This window comes from Gorilla gorilla, chromosome 1 (assembly GCF_029281585.2).
Source record: "Gorilla gorilla gorilla isolate KB3781 chromosome 1, NHGRI_mGorGor1-v2.1_pri, whole genome shotgun sequence".
NCBI classification, from domain to species: Eukaryota; Metazoa; Chordata; class Mammalia; order Primates; family Hominidae; genus Gorilla; species Gorilla gorilla.
The window spans coordinates 77,776,805-77,791,249 of NC_073224.2; the positions used below are offsets into that span (position 1 = coordinate 77,776,805).

At 47.4% G+C, this 14,445-nt stretch overlaps 1 protein-coding gene across 2 annotated transcripts in view; it reads right to left on the reverse strand.

Annotated features, from left to right (window-relative positions):
• The window catches only part of FAM20B (FAM20B glycosaminoglycan xylosylkinase), a 48,566-nt gene extending 45,738 nt beyond the window's left edge, over window positions 1–2,828 (reverse strand). The window contains exon 1 of one of the 2 annotated variants that reach the window (XM_004027967.5): window positions 2,623–2,828. The gene's annotated coding sequence lies outside the window, so the exon portion shown is untranslated. The remainder of the gene's footprint in view (window positions 1–2,622) is intronic. The other variant, XM_055366746.2, reaches the window with a different exon arrangement.
• Window positions 2,829–14,445: the final 11,617 nt, after the last annotated feature.

Below are 14,445 nucleotides of genomic sequence, written 5' to 3' on the forward strand. Positions count from 1 at the left end.
TGTAGGGCCTCATTGTAACTGTGCTCCCCATCCCAATCCACAAAACCACCTGGCACTTAGTCCCAGAAGGACTAAGAGTCAGATTCAGAAGACAGTCTCCTTCTGTTGTTGTTGTTGTTTGTTTGTTTGTTTGTTTTTTGAGACGGAGTCTCACTGTCAGCAGGCTGGAGTGCAGTGGTGCAATCTCAGCTCACTGCAACCTCTGCCTCCTGGGTTCAAGCGATTCTCCTGCCTCAGCCTCCTGAGTAGCTGGGACTACAGGCGTGCACCACCATGCACAGCTAATTTTTGTATTTTTAGTAGAGACAGGGTTTTACCATGTTGGCCAGGATGGTCTCAATCTCTTGACTTCGTGATCCGCCTGCCTCGGCCTCCCAAAGTGCTGGGATTACAGGCGTAAGCCACCGCGCCCGACCAACTGTCTTTTTATGTATTCTTACAGAATACAAAGAACGCCCTCCTGCTTCTGTTATGAGATTGTGGCAATCACCAAAAGACAACCTCTGTGGTTAGCTATTTTAAAAAGTTATCAATTCAACAGCTGAAGTATCTGGCTTTAGGGTTTTACACTAATGAAATGATTTTAGGGTTTTACACCAATGAAATGATAGACACACAAAGTGTGGGAAGCTGAAGTCTGCCCTAAAACTGAAGGAACAGAAAGTTTCATTTAGGAATTTAAAATTCAGAAGAGATAAGAAGCAGAAACTTTAAGGCTGTGTGAAAGGGCTGGAATCTACAAATGAAAATCAAGAGAATTAATTAAAAGTCAAGGAATTATCAATTTAACATAAAATACTTCCATGATATAAAAGATTATAAAAATAAACACGATAGAAACAGTGATGTGTTTTTTTCTCTAATCTTAAGAACCAAAAAGAAAAGCAGGGTATGTGTTTTCTAGTTTCCATTCATTCACCAAAACATAGCTACTGTCCTACCAGTTCTAGAGAAACGAATAGAGCATACCAATGTCACATTTTCACCAGCCAGAAAAGAAATGCTGTGAACTCCAAGATGTCTTGATCATCTTTTACCTGTATCCATATTTATCACTGCACTTTATCATGAGTGAGGCTGAGAGTCTGAATTATTATACTTGTGTGTGCCTTTGCATTCTCCTTTGATAAGTAATTTCAAATGGGAAAGGGACTCCTGCTGACTGATTCCATTGTATGGTTCGAGAGGCCAAAGTCCAACATCTTTGCAAACTTTAGAAAAGTTATTAATAGAAAACATTGATTTTAAATCTCCCTGAGATTGGCTATGAGTCTGGGCAAATAATTTAGCATCTTTACCATTTGTACCTCAGTTTCTCAGACAGTCGTGATAACGAATCATATTTGAGGAAGTGCTCTAAGCTTAGCTCAAAGATCCTGCATAAACTCAAAGAATGTTTGTAATACATAAGAACACTGAGATCTCTAACCAGATTTTTAGAAATCAACGCCAGTGAAATTTTTGCAAGAATTTACAACGCAAAAAACATAGGCGTGGCTAATAAATGGCAATCGTAATTTGTACCAGATTATAGATTTATAAAGTCCTACAATTTAAAGGCTAAAGGCTAAAAAAACCCCCACATTCCTACTTCCCTTCCAAGTGAGAAATCAAACCTCCAGAGGGAAGCTGGCTGGGTGGGGAAGATGCTGATATCTGGCACTAGACCCAAGTCGCAATAGCAAGCAACTCTCATTTTCCCAAATTAGAAACTCCTTATCCATCCCAATGATGGATGGTCTTTAAAAGGACTAATAATTCCATTAAGACTAACCAAGCCCTGTTACCCCTACTTTCCCTCCAATCCATCCTTCTACCCCTTCTCTTCTTATCCGGAGACTGGCAGGATAACAGAAGTCAGATTAGAAGGAATCTCTTATCAGAACCCACAATCAAGGACGCAGCTCGACAACTATTCACATTCATCATTAAGGGAAACGTATCGGTCCGCTCTTAAGCGCGGGGCCGTCACACCCGGAAATGAAATCTCAAGCGCAGCCCACTGAGGGCTAACACAGCATTCCTTAAGTTGTGCCCTTCTGCGAGCGCCCGGCGCAGGACCCCAGGAGACCGCGGGCCCCGGGCACGGTTGCCCCGCCTTCCGCCTCCGGCCTGCAGGTCACTCGCGCTTCCCGGCCACGAGGCGGGCCCAGCAAAGACCCCGCGAGGGCGCGCTCCCTGGGCTGCCGCAACGTGCGCTCCGGGGAACACAAGAGAGGCACCGGGGCCAATCGCCTCTGGGGACCGCGCAAGGGGACGAGAGACGGTCACCAGAAGGACCCCTGGCAGCCTGAGGCGGCCCCAGGTGGGCCCGCGCCTCAGGTGGGCCAGGAAGGTGGCGGCCGAGGCCGCGTCCCTTCAGCCGCGACCGCACGCAGGGACACGCGGCCGGAGCGCGTCTCCCAGGAAGATTCGGGCCCTCGCCCGGGACCCGCCCGCGGCCACTCGGGGACGGCTCAGGGCACCCGGTGCCCGGCCCCTCAGGGAGGCGCCCCGCCCCCAGGCGGCCCCAGCCCGGCGCGCGCCACGCACCGCGCCCCGCCCGCGTGCCGGTCCGCATTTTCCCGCCCGCCGCGCCGGGAGCGGGGGTCGCGAGCCCTCCCCCGCCCCCGCGCCACTCACCTGTCGGGCCCTAGGCTCGCTCCATGGCCGCCCGCGCGGTGCGGTGCGGCGCGGCCCCGGCCGCCCCCGCCACCTCCGGGGAGGGGCAGCCCCACGCCGCGCTCACCGCCCCCAGCCGCCGCCGCCGCCACAGCGGCTCCGGCCCACCCCCGGCCCGGCCATTCCCAGGCCACCTCTCGCCGCGCAGAGCGGCAATCCCACACCCACCCCCCGCCTCCGCGGCCCCCGGCTGTTGGTACCGTCCTAGCGTAACGCCTGCCCGGCGGCCAATCCCAGCGCTCGCTCGGCGCGGCCCCGCCCCCGCCCAGTAGGCGGCCCCTACCGGACCCGCTCCGGACTGCCCCCCTTAACCTCTTCCATACCGGGCCCGTCCGCTTAACTCCCTCGGCGCCGGCGCCGGTCTGTACTCCCAGCCGCGCCGCCCTGCCCGCTTACATAAACTGGCCTTTCACTTCTCACTTCCTTCGCTCTTTTTTCTTTTTCTCTATTTGTCCTCCATCCCCCACCCCGTCTTCTCTTTTTCTTTCCTGCTTTTCTTAGGTAGGGAGGCAGCCAGGCAGCAGGACTGGAGAGTTGCGGTCCCGTAGGTCAAGTTCTGTTTGTGAGAAGCATTTTCCCTCCTCCTGTTGCCTTTTTAATTTGCCTTGACTTCTGCTCGGAACTTCTGCCTATCTAAATGTATCCCCCGCCTCTTTTGCCCAGAAAAAGGCTAGCCTTCCCACACTGAGTGCAAATGGCTCTTCATTCGGACCAGAGCGGAGCGTCCTGCTACATACTTTCAGGAGCATCTCACAAAATTATGATTCATTTACCGTAATATTAGTTGTTTTACATCTGTTTTTTGCTAAGGACCGTAAGCCCCATGAGGGCAGGCTCCTGGGTCGCCAATGCCGGACCGTAGTGCACCCAGTGGGCGCGGATAAATCGTGTGAATGAAAGATTCTGCCTTCCCTTTGTTTGCTTTCAGCTGACTTATACAGAGCCGCCACTGTGTCCATCCATTTATTCACCATATACTAAAGCGCAAACTTAGTGTGCCTGACCCTGAAATATAATGCAGGTTACTCCATGGAATAAGATGCGTGATGGGGAAAGACTGAGCTGACACTTTTTCTTCAGGCCACATAGTTCATTTAATCAGTAAGGCGTACTGAACAGAATTCTTTCTTACTGGCTGTATGATACTGGATGTGCCAGTTAACTTTGCTGAGCATCAGTTTCCTTAACTGGAAAACGGGAGTTAATAACTTCACAGGGTTGTTGTGAGGATTAAGTTAGGAAATGTGTGGGGAAAGTACTCTAAGATTATTGTGTATGATTAGGTGTTATTCGTCTGTATATTTGCTGAGCATTTACTATCAGGAGATCCTAGAGAAATAATTGGGCTTGACACTTGCTCCGGACAATGTAGTTAGGGAGGCAGCATTAATCACTGCAGGGGACGTACAGTCAAATGCAGAAGGCATTGTATTAGCTTTTTGCTGCGTGTAGTTGAAAAGGTTTGGAGGTTTGGAGGTCGTTTTCTGGCCGGAGAATACATAATTCTTGGGAAAATGAGCTGGAAGATAATGAGAATCTACCTTATTTCTCTGCACAGGAAGATCAGTCTGCCTGCAGTTAGCTAATCTCCCTGAACCTTGCTCACTACATCAGGAGACCATAACGCAAAAGGGTAAATCAACAGTTCCTTTAAGACACTTTATCCAAAAGGATTCTCCTTTCTTGTCTGTAATTCTGACAAGGACAGTGAGGGTGAACGCTCCAACTGTCACTGTTCAGGAAAAGGCCAGCTTATCCTGCAGCCTCCTCAGCTTCCTGGGCGGATGATCCCTTCTGTCTTTAAGGATTTTCAGGTGGGGGCAGGGGGCAGTCATTGCCTCTCCAAGCAACCCACTTCAGTGCTTAATTTCGCATCCATCTATCCATCCCACATACTGCAGGACAGACACACTTCCTCCTTTTCTGTCCTCAGAGAAGGAGAGCCATGGGTTCAGGGCCTCTCTGTGAAAGGCTTTCAGACGACAAAATTGTTCTGCCCCCCAGTTTTCCCTTCTCCATGTTGCATTACCCAGGCCCTTCTAGAGTGTATGCATAGCACCAGCACCGTGCCTGACACTCCATGATGTCAGTTTCTGCCCCCTCCGCCCGTACGGGATTATTTTCCAACCAATCAACAGTCAATATATTCTAAGTATTGTGAGGGATGCAATCATTTAAGAAGGGCGTTTACATGACTAGCACACAGGAAGCAGCTGCAAGGAATAGGGACACTTAAATTATGCAGCACAGACTCTGTGATCACTGAAAGAATCACAGTCCAGGAAAACAGTGTGGGCTGGTATTGAGGTGAGCAAAATACAGGTAGGAGAAGAGAGGAACAATATGAACCAAAGTTAGGCAGTGCTCTGTGAACTTACAGCCGCCATCTTCAGCAGATCCTGCGTGACAGGAGAATTGTTCATTTCTTTGTTTATTCATTCATTCACTGATGCATACATTCATTCATTTAATGAATGTCTACCAAGTGCCAGGCACTGAGCTACCGGACCATGCAGAGATGAAGAAAGCCTGGTTCCCATTCTTGAGAAGCTGGCAGGAACCCCAATTAAGGAGGTCTGAGCACTTTGTCAAGACTCTTGTGATGCTCCTTTTATCACTCATACGATGTATGGTTCTACATGTCGTTGTCTAATCTCCTCTTTGCCTTTCTTCCTTGTTCCCAAACTGCAAGGATTTTTAAAGACACACACTATTTCATCTTTATTCCCACTTGTAGAGTGCCTCATACGAAGTACCTTCTCCACATTGATGTGTTGAAGCTCACTGAGTTAAAACCAGAGCAGGAATTTGGCTGTCCCCCTCCAGCCAAGGGTGGTAGGCATCCTTAGCAGAAGGATGGATATTAGCCCCAATGTGGAATCCCAATCTTGGAATTAGCCCCAGTGTGGAACCCACCAGAGGCTTGTCTGTGGCCTGCGGAATTCAATAGGGACACCTGTGCTTGGCATTTACTGCCATAGTCACCTTTTCAGGACCATTTTCTGCTAATTCCTTATCCTCCAACCTAAGGGGCTCACTTGCTCTCCTTTTCCTGCCCTCATGGTTGTGATCACATTGATTCTTCCTCCAGGAAATCCACCTCACTCCCACCTGTAAAAATGTTATACAGCTCTCAGTGCTGCTTGTTCATGAAGCCTTTCATAGCCTTCCCAACAACTGCACATGCTTTCCTTGGCTTCTGAGACCCAGCACTTTATTTGTAACTGTCTTGCGGTGGGGTGTATTGAAGTCTTTGGGGATCTTGTCTGACCCCGTTCCCCGGGTTGTATTGACATCTGCGTCTTCTGTAGCACTAACACTGCACATGGCCCATGGTAGCCATGCAATGCTTGAAAGGAAGGTTTGAGAACACGTACTACAGAGCAGGGAATTGAGCCCCAGAGACTTATTTCTTGGTTCCTTCATCATTGTAAGCATTTTCCTTAAACTGTTTCAGAATTTCCAAGTCTCTGCCAATTTGTCAAGCCCTAGGACTCCAGTAACAGTCCAGCAATCCCAAGTTAGAAGGAGGATATTGTCTCAAGGTGCTTTTGCATACACGAAGGCAAAATACATATGCATGCACGCGCGTGCGCACACACACACACACACACACACACAGAGTTTCTTTTAACCTAGGTAATACAGCCACCATGATGGATCCCTCTGAAACTAATTAAATTAATTCTACATCAAGCAAGTTGAGAGGAGCCCTAGGAAAGCTCACGCTGTTCCAAGGTGCCAGGAGCCTGGGGAGAGGGTGACAGGAAAGGCTAGTGAGTAAAGGAGCACACATATCTCTCTGTTTCCTTCCAGGAGTATGTGCCCTGCCTCAGCTGCTTCCCAGGCAGGTTTGTTCTCTGCATTGGGCTGTCTGTGGACAGCTGCTTCTGCATTTCTTTCCCAACGGGGTAAACTCCTTTCTTTCATTTTGCCACCAGCTCTGCAGAGCTACTTCCAGCCCGCCTCTTGCTTATAGCAACGGACTGCCCACTTAGCCCATCACGTGGCACCCCTGTCAATGCCATCTGAGCAAACAACTCACGTCCCAGGGACAGCATCATAAGCCACATACATACACAGGCACACCCAGCTTCTCTGCTGAGACATTCGGGCTGTGGATTCTGAAAGTGGTGGGAATCTTTTGGTTATTTTTTCACTCTAGCAATATTATTTTTAAGAAAAGCTTTATTGAGATATACATACCACAAAACTCACTTGCTTAAAATATACTCAGTGCCTTTTAGTATATTTACAGAGTTGAGCAACCATTAACATAATCTAATTTTAGAACATTTTCATCACCCCCAAAAGTAATACGGGATGTTTTCTTTTTTATTCTGAAAATATATTTACCTATTTATTTTGTTCTTTAAATCTGCACAGTAAAAGCAAAAAGAAAAATACATTAATGGATATGTTAGATTTCTAGAGTTAGTAAGAAATGCAGAGGAGTTATGGCTCTCAAAGCTGTGTATCACTTAACTGTCATGTATGGCTATAGAAATTTGTTTAACTACCCCAAAATGTACACTTTGTTGTGGCATATACGCTTCAGTAAATGTCCAGGGCCACATCTTTGACATTTTCCAGTTTGTTGTGAATTTCTCTAATGCCACATATGGCTCTTCAAGGGATTGGGTGGAGACAGTATTGCAAATTCCAGATTGCTAATTCCCACAAGGCAATACTTTTGTAATATGCCTAGGATGGTACCACAGGCATATTGGTATTTAATACACATTTTTTTGTTGTTGTGATGGAAGCTGTTTTTTATTGACTCAATTCAATGCATGAAGTAATTGCAGTCACATGGAAGTTCTGGGTTCCTCAGACTTCTCTTTGAGACCCTGCTTGGAAAGCCAGGAAGCTTCTACCATCCATGGAGAATGTGGTAAGGAGTTCAGCAGAAGGCTCTTTGAGCCTTTCTCATGGCTGGCCGAGGGATGTGCTAAAGGACAATTATCACTCTGGCTGTAGAGGAGCTTTTTTTTTCTTTTTGAGACAAAGTCTCCCTCTGTCGCTCAGGCTGGAGTGCAGAGGTGCAATCTCAGCTCACTGCAAACTCTGCCTCCTGAGTTCAAGCGATTCTCCTGCCTCAGCCTCCCATCTGCAAAAATTTGAATTTAATAGTCTTGTGGTGAGGTCCTAGCAAGGGTATTTTTTAAAACCTCCAGTTTATTCTAATTTGCAACCAAGGCTGAGAACCATTGTCTTACTAGTGACTAAGCCAGGGCCATGCTAATAGGTTGAATCATGTGAAATTGTCATCTTTATAGGGCAAAGTTGAACATGGACAATTTTATATAGTTCAATCTAATATACAGGCAATTGGGTTTTATTTTCAAGGGAAGATAGCTTGGTCTTTTGGTAACCTTCCGTAGGAAGCCAGCCATCTCTCCAAGTGCTCATCCTGCTGTGAGCAAGGATGAGAAAGATGTGACAAGGAAGAAAGCCAGTGCCCTGTTGGTCAATATGCTGCCCCTTGGTGGACCAGACCCCCTACATCTTTCCTTCCAGTGGGGCTTAGACATACAGAAGCCTGTGGCTGTCAGGCATGAAGGGAAATGAGCAAAGCAGGCCAAAGGTGAGGCAACCAGAAGGGTTGAGGGAACATGACATACCAGAGAGCCTGGTCCCTCCTTCAAAGGCATTTACATTTAAGTGTGTGTGTGTGTGTGTGTGTGTGTGTGTATACACACACATACACAGAGCAGGCCAAATCATAGACATCTATGGGTTGAAATCTAGTCTTCAGTCCTACAGTTTGTGGTCCTTTCCTGGAAGGTAGATGTTTGTGGCACAGGGAGGTGACCCGAACAGAGGAGGACAAGGTACTCAACACAGTGGGACTATAAGCCCAGGGAGAAAGAACCAGTACCTCACTGATGGCTGCTCTACCCTGGGGGCCCATGGGCGAAATAAGGAGGCATGGCACGTAGGCAGGGAGATCCCTCAGGCAAGGGAGTACAGGGGACCACTGAAGGGAGTATGCTAGGATTTTCAGAGATGTTAGCAACGCTTTGGAAGAAATGGTAATACCAGGCTGGTATTTTCACCATGGCAATGGACAAGAAAGGGTCTCGGCCAGGCGCAGTGGCCCACACCTGTAATCTTGGCACTTTGGGAGGCCGAGGTGGGCAAATCACCTGAGGTCGGGAGTTTGAGACCAGCCTGACCAACATGGAGAAACCCCATCTCTACTAAAAATCCAAAATTAGCTGGGCATGGTGGCACATGCCTGTAATCCCAGGTACTCGGGAGGCTGAGGCAGGAGAATCACTTGAACCCAGGAGTGAGAGGTTGCGGTGAGCCAAGATCGTGCCATTGCACTCCAGCCTGGGCAACAAGAGCAAAACTCCATCTCAAAAAAAAAAAAAGAAAGAAAGAAAAAAACAGAAAGAAAGAAAGGGTCTCACTTAATGTGACCACCAGTCATCCAACCAAAACCATCAGTTGTCTTAGACTCATTTTTCTCACCCCCACCTCTGATTAGCACCAAGTTCTGCCAACTGTGGCTGCTACAGAGTTCTCAATCCATCTCCTTCCTTCCAGCCACCCAACCACTGCTCATGTTCAGGCACCATTTTCTCCCCACTGGATTATGGCAACAGTTAATTTTATGTGTCAACTTGACTGGGCCATGGGATGCCCAGATTAATATTATTTCTAGATATATCTGTTAGGGTGTTTCTGGAAAAGATTAGCATTTGAATTGGTGAACTGAGTCAAGCAGATGGCCCTCCCCACTGTGCGTGGACTGCATCCAATCTGTTCAGGGTATAAACAGAACAAAAATGTAGAAGAAGGTTGAATATGTGATCTCTGACTACTTTAGCTGGGATATGGATCTTCCCCTGCCATTGCTACCCCTGCTTCTCAGGCCTTCAGATCTGGACTGCAATCTATACCATTGGCCCTCTGGCTCTCAGGTTATACAACCAGCTTTCCTGGGTCCCCAGCTTGCAGACAGCAGATTGTGGGACTTCTCAACCTCCATATTTACGTGAGCCAATACCTTCTCATAAGTCCCTTTCTAGAGATATATGTATACATAGATCCTATTGGTTCTGTTTCTCTAGAGAACCTTGACTGATACAGATTTAATGCTATGGAATGAGTGTGTCCCCACAAACTCATAACTTAATGGTATATCATGAACAACTTCTACATTATTACATATTTTTACTACAACATTTTCTTAAATCACAACATTTTAAAAAGATCTCTGGGGCCGGGCATGGTGGCTGACACCTGAAATCCTAGCACTTTGGGAGGCTGAGGCGGGAGGATCATCTGAGGTCAGGAGTTTGAGACCAACCTGGCCAACATAGTGAAACCCCGCTTCTACTAAAAATAAAAAAATTAGCCAGGCTTGATGGCGGGCACCCATAATCCCAGCTACTTGGGAGGCTGAGGCATGAAAATCACTTGAACCTGGGAGGTGGAGTTTGCAGTGAGCTGAAATTGTACCATTGTACTCCAGCCTGGGCGACAGAGTGAAACTCGGTTTCAAAAAAAAAGATCTTTGGTATTCCATACTGAGGTTATACTGAAGTTTGTTTAGCTGGTTCCTTTTAAGTTAGACATTTAGGCTGCTTACATTGAGACTTTTTACACAAAGGTCATAGGGCAGAGAGGCATAACAGAGATGGAGGTGTTCTCCCAGGACCCAGGCACACGTAACACAGAGGGAACTTGTCACAGATACAGCACAGTTCCACTCCAAAGGCTCCTGGAGAATCCATGAGCAACTGGAATTATCCTCTTTGATGATTCATCCAGATGTCAAGGGCAGAACACCCTCTGGCCTTCTTAGCTAGCTGCCTGCTAATCAGCACCTTACTCAAGAAAAGGCAAAGTTCATTATCTTTCACACGTCTGCAGTTTTTCATTTTTCTCCCTTCTCCTCTTTTCCTATTTCTTATTTTGGCTCTGATATATGAAATAAAGCTATTATTGGTTTCCCTTGTATTCAAGTAAATGGTGCCCTAATAATTAACCCTATGTCTTTGAATTATTCTTTGATACTATTATACACAGTCTTTCTGTGATCATTCTCATAGCAAATTGGTGTGCTTATTCAGGACTGTGTTCCATGGCACTAACTTCTGGTGGATGCTGTGTGACTGTATTGCCCTATCTGACTCCAGCCCACAATGTGAAGGAAGGCAGCTTTCAGCATCACAGGTTATAAAATGCACCAAAGAATGACATAATGACACAGAAATAAATATAGAATGCTCAATGAAAAGCTAAGTACTGGAGAAACTTACAAGGAAAATGAAAATAATTCCAGCCCTGCAAATCTTGCCTTCCTCCATACGCAAACACAGACTGGCAATTCACAAGTAAATGCAAGGTTTTCAACATCCAACAGTTTGTAGTCATGAAAAAGAAGTCAAAAGTAAAACACTCCATACAGTGCCTTTCCTTGTCGTTTTTAAAGCTCAAAAGAGGCTCAAGCAACAACATTCTCCTTCTGAGTTGAAACCAACAGGAGCTGAGGCTGCCCTGGGACAGTGGCCCTTTTATGAACTGGGAGTGAAGACCGGGCTTATTCACAGGACTTGTGGGGCAGTTGGACCACACCCTTTCTGGGCTGCTTGCCAGTGTGTGGTTTGGGCTGGGCCTTGATGGGATTGCTGATCTCCAGAGGGCAACATGGGGTGTGCATTTGAACCAGCCTTCCTTCAGGGAAGCTTTAACATCAAGTATGAGATGTGGCTCTTGATAGATTTTCAATCCCCATTTCCTGAGCTGCTGCTGTGTGCTGGGCCTGGGGACAATAAGGACACCTTGCTGGCCTGTGCAGGATCCCAGTCCAGTGGGAAGATTGACACATAGGCCCAGAATCAGAGTAAAATTCTGCCATCATTCGTATAACAGACATCTACTGGTCAGCTCTTTTTGCCAGCTCCACGATTCCAAAAGAGGAAGGGTTTCGTAGAGGCTGTCTGGTTGGAAAGGGGTAGCTAGGGCACTAGATGGAAGCAGTTTTTTCATAGATTATACACTGCAGCCTATAAATATAGCAAAGTTTTCCAAAGGTGTTTTTATTCATGTACATATGATTGAGAAAATGTTTCTCAGTTTCCATGTCATTACATATATTGCCACATTCTAAAATTGTTTTTCATGTTTGATTATTACTTGGGGTGGTAGGGGAGGCACTAATAGATGGTAAGAGGCAGATACATTCTCCCTAAACCACTCCTCAGGCTGCATTAGGTACAGAGGATGCCATCTAACACTGCCTGCGCAGCAAGCAGGGGCTTGCGATGCAGGTGGGGAGTCAGCAAGCAAATGCAAAATGCAGTACAACTTAGCAAGTGCTGCTCATGCATCTGCTTAATGGCTCATTCTTTTAGTGTTTATTGAGTGCCTACTGCAGCCAGCCACAGTGCTGGGCCCTGAGGGTGCTCCTTCTCTGAACTCACAGGGCAGTGAATCCTAGGGGTAGGGTTGCCTGATAAAACACAGGTGGTCCCATTAAATTTGAATTTCAAGAACAATTTTTTGGTATAAGTATGTCCTATGCAATGTTTTTATTTGCTAAGTCTCACAACCCTACCAAGGAGAGACCATAAAGAATGCAGAATGCTCACAGCTGGGCACGGTGCCTCACACTTGTAATCCCAGCATTTTGGGAGGCCAAGGCAGGTGGATCACCTGAGTTCAGGAGTTTGAGACCATCCTGGCCAACATGGTGACAGCTGTCTCCACTAAAAGTACAAAAATTAGCCTAGCATGGTGGTGCACACCTGTAATCCCAGCTACTTGGAAGGCTGAGGCAGGAGGATCGCTTGAACCCAGGAGGCAGAGGTTGCAGTGAGCTGAGATTGCGCCACTGCACTCCAGCCTAAAAAAATTAACCTGGCACGGTGGCACGCACCTGTAATCCCAGCTGCTTGGGAGGCTGAAGTGGGAGAATCGCTTGAACCTGGGAGGTGGAGGTTGCAATAAGCCGAGATCACACTACTGCACTCCAGCCTGGGTGACAGAGCAAGACCCTGTCTCAAAAAAAAAAAAAAAAAAAAAAAAAAGAAAAGAATGCAGAGTGCTCAGGACACGGAGGGTTAGGAGGAAGTCCTCAGGTATCTGCTTACGTGGCATCCCCTCAGCAAGGCCGCCATGAGTGTCTTATCATTCTGCAGCCCTTCACCTTAATCATTCTGAAATTATACAGGATGATATAGCAAGGATTATCAGTCTTGCCCAGATGAATGTACTCCCCAAGAGCAGGGTCCTTATCTGTCCTAATTCCCAGCACATAGGTGGGGCATAACTACTTGTGGAATGAATGAATGTTCCTGGGGCAGATGAATGGAGGGCATTGTGGTCAGGAAAGGCTTCACAGAGAGGTGGATTGGAGTAGGGCCTAAAGAAAATGAGGGGTTTACTAGGTGGACAGAGGGGAGGGAAGGACACTCCAGGCAGAGGGATCAGTATGAGCAGAGACATGGAGGAGTGGAAGAGCCGGTGGCCAGACTTTTTTTTTTTTTTTTTTGAGACAGTGTCTTGCTCTGTCACCCAGGCTGGAGTGCAGTGGTGTAATCTCGGCTCACTGCAACTTCCATCTCCCAGGTTCAAGCAGTTTCTCCTGCCTCAGCCTCCTGAGTAGCTGAGACTATAGGCATGCGCCACCATGGCCAGGTAATTTTTGTATTTTTAGTAGAGATGGGTTTTCACCATGTTGGCCAGGATGGTCTCGAACTCCTGACCTCAGGTGATCCACCCGCCTTGGCCTTCCAAAGTGCTGGGATTACAGGCATGAGCCACCGTGCCTAGCCCCAAGTGGCCAGGTTTTATAGGAGTGTTGAGGATGTGTCTGGGAAGGAGTAGGGATCAGGAAAAGCAGCAAGGGCCTGGCCAGGTTCTTGTGTGCCTGCCTAGGTGAGGAACCAAGGGGTTTTTAGGAAGAGGGGAATTGAAGAGGTGTGGGGTCAGAGCAGAGAGGGCATCCCAGAAGCTATCCGCCTAGCAATGGTCTGGGCAAGAGAGGCTGAAGGTCTGAAGCAGGCAAGGATGAGATCATTTGCGGGTATTTAGGAGAAAGAATCAGTAGAACTTGGGTGTAGAAAGTTCTACAAGCCAAGGTAACAGATAGTGCCACATTTGGGGGGAGAAAGGGTGACATTCCAGGAGGGCAGGGGCAAAGCCTTGGGAAAGAGAAAGGAGTTCTGAGCTAAGCAACCAGCATGTGCATATAGGCTGAGGTGCAATGGGCCATGACCCTGTTGGGGCATGGCGGGCACTGTATGATCAAGGGGGACCTTGAAGGCCCTGTTCCATAATTCCCTCTATGTGGATGAATAACAGCTCATGGCCCTGGCCCCACCAGCTGGGAGGAGCCATGGGTTATGGGTAAGAAGGATCTACTGGGTGATAAGTTCTCCTGTGTGCCCCAAAGGGACTCTTCATTGGCTTGATGTCAGACAGCAAGTTCTTCCTTGGGGAGTTGTGGCAGCTCCAGCTATTTCTGAGTGGTGAGGTCCAAGGATTAAAAGGCAAAGACACAAGAATGGACAGTGAGCTAATGGCATTTCATAGGACCATGGTCATTCCAAAGCCACGTGAACAGTAGGATAAGAAATTAAGCTCATGAATGTCTGCTCTCAACCAGGTCCTATCCTAGTCCTCAAAGGCCTCTGCCATCTGCTCTTCCTGCTTGAGCTTGGAGGAAGGATGGCCAGAGCCCATGACGGGGGGCAGAGTTTTGTTTTGGGTTGTGTGTGGTTGATGGTTTTTCTTTTCCTTTTTTTTTTTTGCTTTTATTTGAAA